The sequence below is a fragment of the Triturus cristatus genome, chromosome 3_2 (assembly GCF_964204655.1).
Source record: "Triturus cristatus chromosome 3_2, aTriCri1.1, whole genome shotgun sequence".
Taxonomy (NCBI): domain Eukaryota; kingdom Metazoa; phylum Chordata; class Amphibia; order Caudata; family Salamandridae; genus Triturus; species Triturus cristatus.
The window spans coordinates 957,249,255-957,261,778 of record NC_140584.1 but is presented as its reverse complement, the minus strand read 5'-3'; the positions used below and the strand labels follow the sequence as shown (position 1 = coordinate 957,261,778).

The 12,524-nt window shown below is 48.0% G+C and overlaps 1 protein-coding gene across 3 annotated transcripts in view; it reads left to right on the top strand.

Annotated features, from left to right (window-relative positions):
* Positions 1 to 12,524, top strand: part of DDX52 (DExD-box helicase 52) — a 135,178-nt gene that overhangs the window by 104,578 nt on the left and 18,076 nt on the right. The window lies entirely within an intron of this gene.

The window sequence follows — 12,524 nt, the reverse complement described above, 5'->3', positions numbered from 1 at the left end:
ACAGAGGTAGGAGACGACGAGGAGGCCTTAGGGGCCGAAGAGAGTAGCTCCAATGATGAACAAGGCCTGCCTGTTCAGACCGAAGAAAGCCCAGTGCCACAGTCTATGGCTCCGGTCGAGGGATCGCCTTCGGGCCTTACCCGAGACCCATCCCGCAGTTCTTCGGCCCCGGCCTCGGACATTCAGCGGCAGCCATTACTGCCTAAACCGGCTGGTTTCCCTTCTACAAAACCGAAACCGAAAGTGGCGCTGGTCGGATCGAGGCCTTCCACGCCTTCGACGCCAGTGAAACGCGTCGGCACCGAGCGCACCAAGAGAGACTTCGGTGCCGAACTTGAAGCGGGCGACGTCTGAGTCGACATACGGAAAAAGGCCTTCGGCGCCAACAAACCTGCTCGGCACCCGGCGCCACCGACACCGAGGACCGCACTGCCTGCTGCGTCTCGCATCGCTCCCTCGACAACACCAAAGCCTCACGCATCGAAGACGTCGACGGTCATTTCCACACCTCGACTCGATGAACCACCGGCGCCGAAAAAGTCCACGGCCGCCTCTACGAACCTGGTCGGTGCAAAAGCCTCAAAGGCGCTCCAAGCGCGACCCGTTGCGGCACAAAGCAGCAAAACCAAGACTGCCCTCCAGGACCCGTCGGGTTCCGGACCGATCGACGCTCCGGCAGCCTCTTCGGTGCCAGCCAACATTACCTTTGGCTTGCCTCCGTCCACAATCCCGAAAATATTCCAACTCAGGACACCTGCCGAGACGTCTCCGGCACATGTCATCGACGCCAACACTGGCAGGATGATTCTCCACGAGCGGAGGATAACTTCGGAACCACCGTTGGACCCTTTCAGGATCCCACTAAAAAGGAAGCTGCCTGTAGAATCAGAACCTGTCCTTTATGAACCTTTCCACTCATCCTACCAGGATCCACAATTATTCTCTCCCACACACTCCGACACGGATGCGTTGGAGGACTACATGGAGGACCAAGTCCCCTACCATGGAGACATAGACCCTGATGACCAGCAGGACCCTGATCACACTTGGGGCGACCCTGTAGACCCAGGTGCACCTCTCGATGCACAGGACCCACAACTCTATGGGGCAAAAACATCTCCCACAGAGGATACTGCAGCCTTCAACGCTCTTATTGAACGTGCTGCGAATAACCATGGGGTGCAGCTTCACTCTGACACCATCGAAGATGACTTTCTTATGGACACTTTCGCATCCTCAGAAAGGCATGTAAAGACTCTGCCCATGTTGAAAGAAGTCCTCAAACCAGCCAAGGACATTTTCAAGGAACCCACCAGGGCACGAGTGATAAACCCCAGGATTGATAAGAAATACCGATCAGCACCTGGGGATCCTACTTACATCAGAGGCCAATTACCACTAGACTCCATTGTCGTAGCGAATGCTCGCAAGAGGGCACACTCGCAAACGACAGGTGACGCTCCTCCCCCGGACAAAGAGTCCAAGGTGTTAGAGACCTCTGGCAAGCGAGTTGCCGCCCAAGCTGCCAACATATGGCGCATAGCCAACACTCAAGCGCTCCTTGCTCGCTATGATAGAGCGCACTATGACACATTGGAGCAACTACTCCAACATCTCCCTGACCAGTTCAAAGAAGGCGCAGAAATTCTCATCAGAGAAGGACAGCTACTCACGAATGCTTCCATCAAGTGTGCACTAGATGCCGCTGACACAGCTGCCAGGGCCATAAACACAAGCGTCATGCTGCGACGACATGCCTGGTTACGAATCTCTGGATTCAAGCCTGAGGTACAAAATAATATACTCAACCAGCCTGTCAACCCCGACTATTTATTCGGGCCGGAGGTTGACACCACCCTTGAGAAGATAAAAAAGGACACGGACACTGCAAAGTCCATGGGCGCTCTCCAAACTCAGTCCTTTCGGAGCGGCTCCTTTCGTCGCCCCGGAAACAAGGGAGCAGGTAGAGGACAGGGGTCACAACAAACGTATAACAAAGGCAATACACAGACCACCTACGATAAAAACACGAGAGGTGGATATCGTGGCTCCAGTACAAAGGGCAGAGGACGCGGCTACGGCAACACCAGGTCCTCCCCCAAAAACAAGCAGTGACGCCCTCTCCCTTCCTCCCGACCACATAACACCTGTCGGGGGAAGGCTACAAAGGTTCCTGTCCACGTGGAACTCCATCACCACGGACAGGTGGGTCAAAGATATTGTCAAATACGGTTACTGTCTGGAGTTAACCTCCACTCCACCCACAATACCGCCAAGAAACCGTCCTATGTCCTCAGAGCACTTAACGCTCTTACAGCAGGAGGTGCAAAGTATGCTTCTAAAAGGCGCTATAGAGGTCGTACCCGTCCACGAGCAGGGTACGGGAGTGTACTCCCTCTACTTTTTAATACCAAAAAAGGACGGGTCACTCAGACCTATATTAGACCTAAGACCCCTGAACCGGTACATTCTTTCAGAGCACTTTCACATGCTCACTCTCCAGCAAGTCCTTCCGCTTCTCAAGCAGGGAGACTTCCTAGCCACGCTGGACCTCAAGGATGCGTATTTCCACATCCCCATTCACCCCTCACACAAAAAATACCTCAGGTTCACTGTTCAGGGGCAGCACTACCAGTTCAAAGTCCTTCCCTTCGGCGTGACAACAGCGCCCAGGGTTTTCACGAAGTGCCTAGCTACAGTGGCAGCACATCTACGGAGGCAGCACATACACGTCTACCCCTACCTGGACGACTGGCTCGTTCAAGCGAAGTCAGCCCAGCAATGTGCCAGCCACATGTCCCGCACCATTCACCTTCTTCACAGTCTGGGATTCTCACTAAATTACCCAAAGTCCCATCTCCAGCCCGCACACGTACAACAGTACCTAGGTGCGACTATAGACACTCTGGCGGCCACAGCTCAGCCAAATTTAGTGAGGATCAACAGCATGCAACTGCTGATCTCCAAGTTCAAACCCAAACACTCGCTTCCAGCGCGAGTGTTCATGCAGTTGATAGGCATGATGGCCTCCTGCATCTTCATAGTCCCACACGCGAGATTACATATGCGCCCGCTTCAGGAGTGCCTAGCACGTCAGTGGAATCAGGCTCAAGGACAGTTGAAAGACTTAGTGTTGGTGAGCGGTCGGGCATACAACTCTCTGCATTGGTGGAATCCACAAAACCTTTGCAAGGGCCGACCGTTCCAAGAGCCTGTTCCACAAATAGTACTGACAGCGGACGCGTCTCTCCAGGGATGGGGAGCTCATGTACTCAACTACACAGTGCAGGGACTATGGACAACACAACAGAAGAAGATGCACATCAACCTTCTGGAACTGATGGCAATCTTCCTGGCCATGAAGGCATTCAAAGTACATCTGTGCAACAAGGTCGTGTTGATCCGGACGGACAACATGACCGCAATGTACTACATACAGAAACAGGGAGGAACACACTCTCCACAGTTGTCTCATCTCGCTCAGAGCATGTGGAAGTGGGCCATTCAAAGGAACATGTTCCTCATGGCGGAACACCTCCCCGGCAAGGACAACCAGATGGCGGATCTGCTCAGCAGACACAGCCACCAGATGCACGAGTGGGAGTTACACCCATCAGTACTCCAGCCGTACTTCCAGCAGTGGGGTCATCCAGAGATAGACCTGTTCGCCACAAGCGAAAACGCAAAATGCCAAAGCTTTGCCGCCAGGTTCCCACATCCGCAGTCGCAGGGCAATGCGATATGGATGAACTGGTCCGGCAGATTTGCGTACGCTTTTCCCCCAGCGCCGTTGATACCGCTGGTGGCTCGCAAACTCAGACAACACTCCCTGCACTCGTCCTAGTTGCTCCTACGTGGGCACGCCAGCCATGGTACACCACCTTCCTCGAACTTTCCGTGGTGCCGCATCAAAGGCTGCGGATCAAACCCGCTCATTTGACGCAGAACCATGGAGAGATTCAGCACCCAGATCCGCAACAGCTGAACCTGGCAATCTGGCTCCTGAAGTCCTAGAGTTTGGCTATCTCAACCTGCCACCTGACTGTATGGACATCATCAAGGAGGCCAGGAGACCCACAACAAGAGCTTGCTATGCAGCCAAATGGAAAAGGTTCGTCATTTATTGCAGTAATAATGACATTAACCCGCTGGACGCATCCATCCAAAACATCATTTGCTACCTATTACACCTATACCGATCCAATCTGGCGTACACCTCTATACGTGTCCATTTGACCGCAATATCAGCCTATCTGCAAACCAGGCAGCACCTCTCTCTATTCAGAGTGCCTGCCATCAAAGCATTCTTGGAAGGACTCAAACGAGTCATTCCACCTAGTCACCCACCGGCTCCAATGTGGAACCTCAACCTGGTCCTCACACGCCTAATGGGTCCACCCTTTGAACCTCTACACTCATGCGAGATTCAATTCCTCACCTGGAAAGTAGCTTTCCTGGTAGCGATCACTTCCTTAAGAAGAGTTAGTGAACTCCAGGCACTAACCGTTCAAGAGCCATTTATACAGGTTCATGCCAACAGGGTCGTACTACGTACCAACCCCAAATTCATGCCCAAAGTAATATCGCAGTTCCACATGAATCAGACTATCGAACTGCCCGTTTTCTTCCAAAACCCACAAACTGTCGCAGAAAGGGCCCTCCGTACATCTAGTGTATGGAGTGCCCTTTCTGCGACAGTTTGTGGGTACTACATCGACAGGACTAAACCCTTCAGGAAGACAAAACAACTGTTCGTTGCCTTTGCCCCGCACCACAAAGGTAACGCCATCTCCAAAGCAGGGATAGCCAGATGGATAGTTAAGTGTATTCAAATCTGTTATCAAAAGGCAAAACGCACATTAACTATTCCACCACGAGCCCACTCAACACGTAAGTTAGGGGCTTCCATGGCTTTTCTAGGAAATATTCCCCTGCATGATATATGCAGAGCAGCCACATGGTCCACTACACATACATTTACTAAACACTATTGTGTAGATGTGCAGTCAAAACAGCAGGCAGCTGTAGGACAGGCTGTTCTAAAAACTCTTTTTCAGACCGCTGCAGCTGGCACGGGTAGCCGCCGCTAATAGAGGGCACTGCTATACATTCTATGCACAGATATGAATTCAGCAGCCCACATGCCTCGAACTGAATATGCTACTTACCAGTATGCATCTGTTCTTGGCATGTAGGGCTGCTGACATTCATATCGCCCTCCCTCCTCCCCGGCGCCTGTCGCAGCTGCAGCTCTCAGAATTACTGTAAAGCATGGTCATCACTTTCTGTATCTACTCCATCACTGCCACAATGGCGAAAAACAATCTGAGGATGGAGGGGATGCCCATGCGCACTGTAGTCCAGGGGAGGAGTCACCTATCCAAGGATACTTCGAAGACTCTTCCAGGACAACAACGTGCAAACATCCGGACCCAACACTAGGCGGCGATCTATGCACAGATATGAATGTCAGCAGCCCTACATGCCAAGAACAGATGCATACTGGTAAGTAGCATATTCAATACCATGACATAGCTGGGAGTCCATCCAGAGAGATGCGTCTGATACGTACCGCGCTGTCTCTCATGTTTGGGCATGAAAGTAACTGTTATAAAGGGCATGTGGAGGCAGGGCTGGACCTATTTATGAACTTTGCTATAATTTCCCTGCAGATGACAACAGGTTCTCCTTGGAAAAGAAAGCGCTATTCACAAGAAATATCGGGACATTTTCGCCGAGTGCAAACAAAGTGAAAACAAAACCAGTCGGTGGCACCCTGTGAGATGGAAGCTCTATTGCTATCAGCAGCGTCCAATCGATCCGCGCCTTCATCGTCCATATCACGCCATAGGCCATAGAAATAAAGACAGAATAAAAAAACTATATTATCTGAGATGGGGGAAGGAGCGGCCAGGCACAGGGCATAAACGACACAGCTGCAAATACCACCTCTGGCACTGAGAGGGGACCTTGGAGGAAGAACGGATGAAGAAAATGGAGGAGAGGACAGGAGAGTAGGGAGGGTGAGATAGCAAAGAGAAAGGTCTGGAGAAGAAGAGAACTGATAGAGGCTAGAGTAGGAAAGAAACTAACAGAAGGGCGAGAGGCAGTGGTGAATGAAGGAGGGGTAAGAATGGAATGACTGAGTGAAAGGAGGAGGGGAAAGGACGGGGGGCAGATGGTGAATGGAAGAGAGCGATGGCCGGGGATGGGGTCACGATGTGCTTTACGACGCGTGGATTCTGCTTTAACAGTGCATTAAAGTAGGAAGGGAAGCGGCCGTACGGCCGCGAATGTGAAAGTGATCGCGATCACGATAAAACGGCCGAGCGGCCGCGAAAGTGAAAGACAACGAGTGCTTTCAGGCTGCCAAATGGTGCGCGCGCCCGGCACACATGCACAGTAGTTGGCGGCCTGAAAGCACTCGTTTGCACTTCCAAAAGTGCTTACTATAAGTCTCGCCAGTGCAGCGCTAAAGCGCTGTCTCAGGCGAGACCTAAAAAGGAGATTACATGGCAACAATAGATCTCAAGGACGCCTACTTACACAAGGGATCACATTATCAGTTCAAGGTACTCTCTTTCTGGATAAAATCAGCACCAGGGGTATTCACCAAGTGCCTAGACACAGTTGCGGCACACCTGCGAAAGGGTGGAATGCATGTCTCCCCCTGCCTGGACAACCGGCTCATGAAGGCAAACACAAAACAAACATGTCTCTGCCACGTCCAAAGAGCAATCCACACGCTCCAAGGATTAGGATTCTCAATAATTGCAAGAAATCCTCCACAAAACCAGTAAAGGAAAAGACTTTCTAAGGTGCAAGACTAAACTCACAACTCGCACGGGCTTACCCTACGCAAAAGAGAATATAAGCGATCAAACAGGAAACCTCCCTCTACCAAAAGGGTCAACCTCTGACAGTGAGGAAAGTCATGAAACTCATGGGCATGATGGGCGTCATGCATTCCACTCATTCCTCATGCCCGCCTACATATGCGCCCCTTCCAGGAATGGCTTACCAACAACTGGTCACAAGCCACAGGGAGTTGGGAGGATCTAGTGGTTGTTATGCACAGACTGCAAGCAGAAATTCAATGCTGGGTATCCAACAACATAGCACAGGGGAGTCTTTTAAAAAACCCAACTCCTTCTGTGACAATCACTACGAACGCATCCCTCAATGGATAGGGAGTGCACCTCAAACAACTGAAGGTACAAGGTCAGTGGAACAACCTCGACTCAATAAAACTCATCAATTACCTGGAAATGAAAACCGTGTTCCTAGCATTGAAAGCGTTCCAGAAACTCATTCGCACAAAGACTTTCTTGATTCAAACACCACCACAATGTTCTACCCCAACAAATGGGGAGGTACAAAATCATTTCTGCTAAGCAAGCTAGCTCAACAGATCTGGCAATGGGCAATTTCTCAAAGCATCAGTCTGAAAACAATACATCTGCCGGAAAAATACAAAACTTCAGCAGATCGTCTAAGCAGACAGAACAACGACTCCCGCTAGTGGAAATTGAAGCACAAAACAGTACAATACATCTTCAAACTCTGGGGAACCCCAGAGATAGACCTATTTGCGACGATACAGAATAAGAAATGCCTGTTCTTTGCCCCAAGGCTTCCTCACCACCTGTCAAAAGGGAATGCCCTGTCACTAGATTTGTCAGCGACATTTGCATACGCTTTTCCACCAATACCTCCAATACAAAGAGTTCTGGAAAAAGCAAGACAACCAGGGACAAGCCTAATTCTCATTGCCCTACAATAGGTCAGACAAACATGGTATTCAAGTCTGCTAGAACTGTCCAAGGGACACACATTCAAAATCAGACCAGACAAGGACCTACTAACAATGGAACAGGGCCAAATCTTTCACTCGTAGCCAACTACCCCACCCCTAGAGGCCTGGCACCTGAATACATAGAGTTTGGCCACCTCAACGAACAATGGAGATTCTAAGGGGGGCAAGAAGACAAACTACAAGAAGATGCATGCCCCAAAATGGAAGCGGTACACTACTTGGTGCACAGCTAACAACCAAATGAGCTCAATCAATACACAGGAAACAGTGATCATATATCTAACTCACCTTCTTGACAGTCACATCAACTACTCAAGCATAAAGTACAAAAACAAAGATTGGCAGTGAACCCTGCAATAGACAAGCATCTGTCAGGGTGTGTAGGCTTCTATCCCTAACTAATATAAATATGTTGGAAATCACCCACCAAATTCGTGTGCACACTGTAAAAACACCCACTGCCGCGGTGCAATCCAGAAGAGGATTATTACAATTTTAGAACACAAGCAAAGGTGCACCACTAGATAGTGCAAAAACTTAATAAAACATCAAATGCGTTTCCACAGCAATATTTTCTTTGATTATCAGCTTTTATTTCAAGTTGCATGAAAATAAATTTCATCCAGGAAACGTAGACAGCCGACGCGTTTCGTCCAATCAAATGGACTTCTTCAGGGCAGACAAACAAATGGCAAGGTCCTTATGGTGAGTGACTTTCATCAAAGATAATAAGGAATCTTTAAGTAGAACCGCGAGGTAGGTCTCACCTGGACCAAACAGAAGAAATAACAATTCTGGCAATGATTTTCATTCGAGATGTATCCTGTGAGTGGGGTTCTTAGTACAGCCCAATAAACTATAAGCCACACGGAATCTTAGATTCACAATGGCATGTGCTCCCTTTAAATATTTGAGGAGGACAACAGTAAAGATGCCCGGATCGAAAAGAAACAACTAATCTTATCCGAGTTGGATGTACTGAATATGTAGACAACAGTCAGTTGCCTCAACCTCGATGGGATCGAACACCAACGCCTTTCGCAGTTCACTGACAGAGAAATTTATTTTTATGCAACTTGAAATAAAAGAAGATACTCAAGCATAAAGGTACATCTCACTGCCATCGTAGCTTACTGTAAAGGAAACTCATGCAAAAGCTTTTTCAGAAGACCTGTTCAAAATGGTTCCTAGAGGGGTTTAAAAGAATTGTGCCCCCTGGACCAGCTCCAGTCCCCATGTGGAGCTTAAATACAGTGCTCACAGGACTTGTGACAAAATCATTTGAGCCCATGCATAAGGCAGACCTCAAACACATTACTTTAAAGACAGCATTTCTTATTGCCATCACATCCTTACGGGAGAGTAAGTGAGTTACAAGCATTAACCATACAAGAACCATACATGCAAATCCAAAAGGACAAGGTTATTTTAAAAACGAACCCACAATTCCTACCAAAAGTAATATCCAAATATCACCTAAATCAAAGTATTCTCCTTCCGGTCGTTTTCAGAGACCCAAAAACAAAAGGGTAAAGAAGCCTCCACACCCTGGATGTAAGGAGGGCACTACTGTTCTATCTACAGAAAAGAGAACAAACTCGTAAAAGCAAACAACTGTTTGTTTCCTACTCGCATACTAAAACAGGGACGTATGTCACAAAGGCAACAATTGCACAATGAACAGTCCAAACCATCCAACTATACTATACCACCGCAACCAAGGAATTAACGGTACAACCAACAGCTCACTCAACTAGAAAAAAGGGAGCGACTCTGGCATTTATGGCCATCGTGCCCTTAGACACTCTATGTGCAGCAGCTACATGGCAACACCACATACTTTCACCAAACATTACTGTGTAGACATAAATTAAATAAGGAAGCAGAAGTAGCACAAAAGATTCCCATGTCTTCCTCTTACCACAGCCTCCCCAAATGGGGTGAAACTGCTACGTAATCTAATGCACAGCATGTGAATCCAGAAAAGGATTCACCCTACAAAACGAAATGGTTACTTAGCAGTAGTTTTGCAGCTTGAAGAGTTTTCTGGATTCACATGCGTTCCACTCGGCCTCCCCTACAAGGAATACAAACAGGTGGGAAATCATATTTCTAACAATTCACTAAAGGACCACTTAAAGGACTACAGACTAACCAACAGATAAAAGAATCCGAAGATGGCTACCACGCACAACAACCTCCAGGGCGTCGTCTGACGTCGCACAAGGGACGTACATGGAACCAAATGGTCGTCAACGACGCCCAAAAGGAAAGGAAAAAAAACAAGGACTAATCCGGACCCAACCACTAGATGGTGGAATGATGCACAGCATGTGAATCCAGAAAATCCTTCTAGCTGCAAAACTACTCCTGCTGGTAAATAACCATTTTGATACCTTGTATAGATCACAGAAGCTAGTGAACCTCTGGTTGTCGGTTTGAACAGTTCATTTTGTAAGATAACCACTGCCATTTGTTTATGAAGCCATGCACATGATCATGGCAGTTGTATTAAGAAGGGACTGAACGGAAAACAGTTATGTGGTTGTTTTCTGTCACCAGTCTTCAGTTTTGGACAGCAAGGAAGTATGGCTGCTTTCTTCACTTTTGGAAAATACATTGTTACAGGTTGTTTATGATACTTGTTGAAGAAGTGGGGATTTCATTGCTCTTCATAGACTAGAAACACTACAGTGTTATACCGTAAATTCTCCCTAATGGAAAGTAATTGGTGGGGCGTCCCTCCCCTGCTCCCTCCGTAGCCCCGTAATCTTACCGTTTCAATATAAGGATTTCTAGCAACATTGTGGACTACCTGAAGTGAATTGAACTCGTACTTCCCAAGATCTTATTATATTTTTTGCACATTATGCCTAGATATGGGTCTCCAGTTTGAGAGGCCCGGTGTTAGGGCTAGCTTGTAGGTTTAATGCTTGGATTTGCTATTGTTTTGCTAACTTTCAATCTTTTCTATAGTTGACATTTTTCCCGACTATTTGCTTGACCGTTGTATATTTTGGCAGTCCTACTTGTAAAGCGCTCTGGTGCTTGAAGGCATGGTATGCACTAAATGAATATATTAATGAATAAAGAAAAAGCTGCAGTTGCATAAGAGCATTCGGCATAATATGGTGCCAGTGAGGTTGCAGTTTTCCCCTGAGACCTGTATTTCAGTATTAAGTTGATAGTGAGCTTGAAGAGCGCTAGGATACTGGGGTCTGTGGGATTCAGAAATGTTCAAGAGTTGCATGAATGCCTCCTTGAGGAAGAGTTTTCACTGATTTTTCTGAAAGCTGGAATGTACAGCAGGGTAGAGATGGATGGATGGATGGATGGATGGATGGAGGGTGCTGCACAACTGGAGCCCTGCAACTTGAGCCCTGCAACTTGACGTGGTTCGTACGTATGCACGTGAATGTGGTGACACTTGGAGTGCAAACCCAGCTCACAAGCAACAAAGCATTGAACACTAGCAAGAGCCCACTGAATGATAGTCTGATACTGCTCTATATTGTCAGTATGGAGAAGGCCTGTTTTCCATTTTAGGGTCGAGCCTGCGAGTGCATGTGCTAGCGCATGCGTCTCGCTTGCGAGACACTGTTGTTAACTTAAAGGAATTAGGACCTACCCATTGCTTACCATTTGTTGGCTTGCAAGGCTCTCTTCTCTACATCCTCGTAATTGGTCACTGCAGGCCAAGCATAATTTCTGATCCTTTCTGTTGACCAGAGTCCAAGCACTGATAGATTCAACTTAATCAGTGCCCCTCCGCTGCCCCTGATGTGATAGAGGTACTATTTTGTTCTTTTTATTAACTTCTGGTGCCCTACAAACAGAAGACATGTAACTGGCAAAAATGTGCCCAACAGGAAAAACAAAATTACTAAATGTATTTTCTGTAGTTAACTCTTTTCTTTTGCTAAGTCTTTTCTCACTTTGCACTTGTACTTTGTTTTTGCTCGTGGGCGCAAGCTGTTCTCAAGAGGATTATCTTGTTCTAAATATTGCAAACCAACATTGTTTCTTTCTTATGTGTAATTTCCTAAATTATGCTTTAACACACAGTCGTGCAGTATACCCTAATCCACACCACTCCAATCTTCTCCAATCTAATCCACCCAACCACACCCCACACCAGTCCAATCCAAACCACCCCATCCCACTCCAGTCCAATCCATCCACAATCCAGCCCCACTCCAATTCACTCCACTCACTCCAAACCACTCACTCCAATCCACCACACTCCAATCCTCCCAACCCAATCCACCCAGAACAATCTTCCCCACTCCAATCCCCCACAGTCCAATCCCCCACTCCTATCCGCCCCACTTAATCATCCACCTCACCCAACACCAATCCACCCCACTTCAATCCAACCTACTTCAATCCATTTCAACCTACTCCAGACCATTCCACACCACACCAGTCCAGCCACCCCACTCCAATACAATACGATGAACCCCACTCCAATCCAGCCCACTCCAATCCAATTCAGTCCACTTCACCCCACTCCACTTCAACCCACCCAACTCCAATCCAACCTACCTCACTCCATCTCACGCCAATTTAATCCACCCCACACCAATTTAATCCACCCCACTCCGATTTAATCCACCCCACTCCGATCCACCCACCGTTCAAATTCAACCCTCCCCATTCCAATTAAAACCAACCTCTTCCACACCATTCTACCCCAATCCACCCTAAT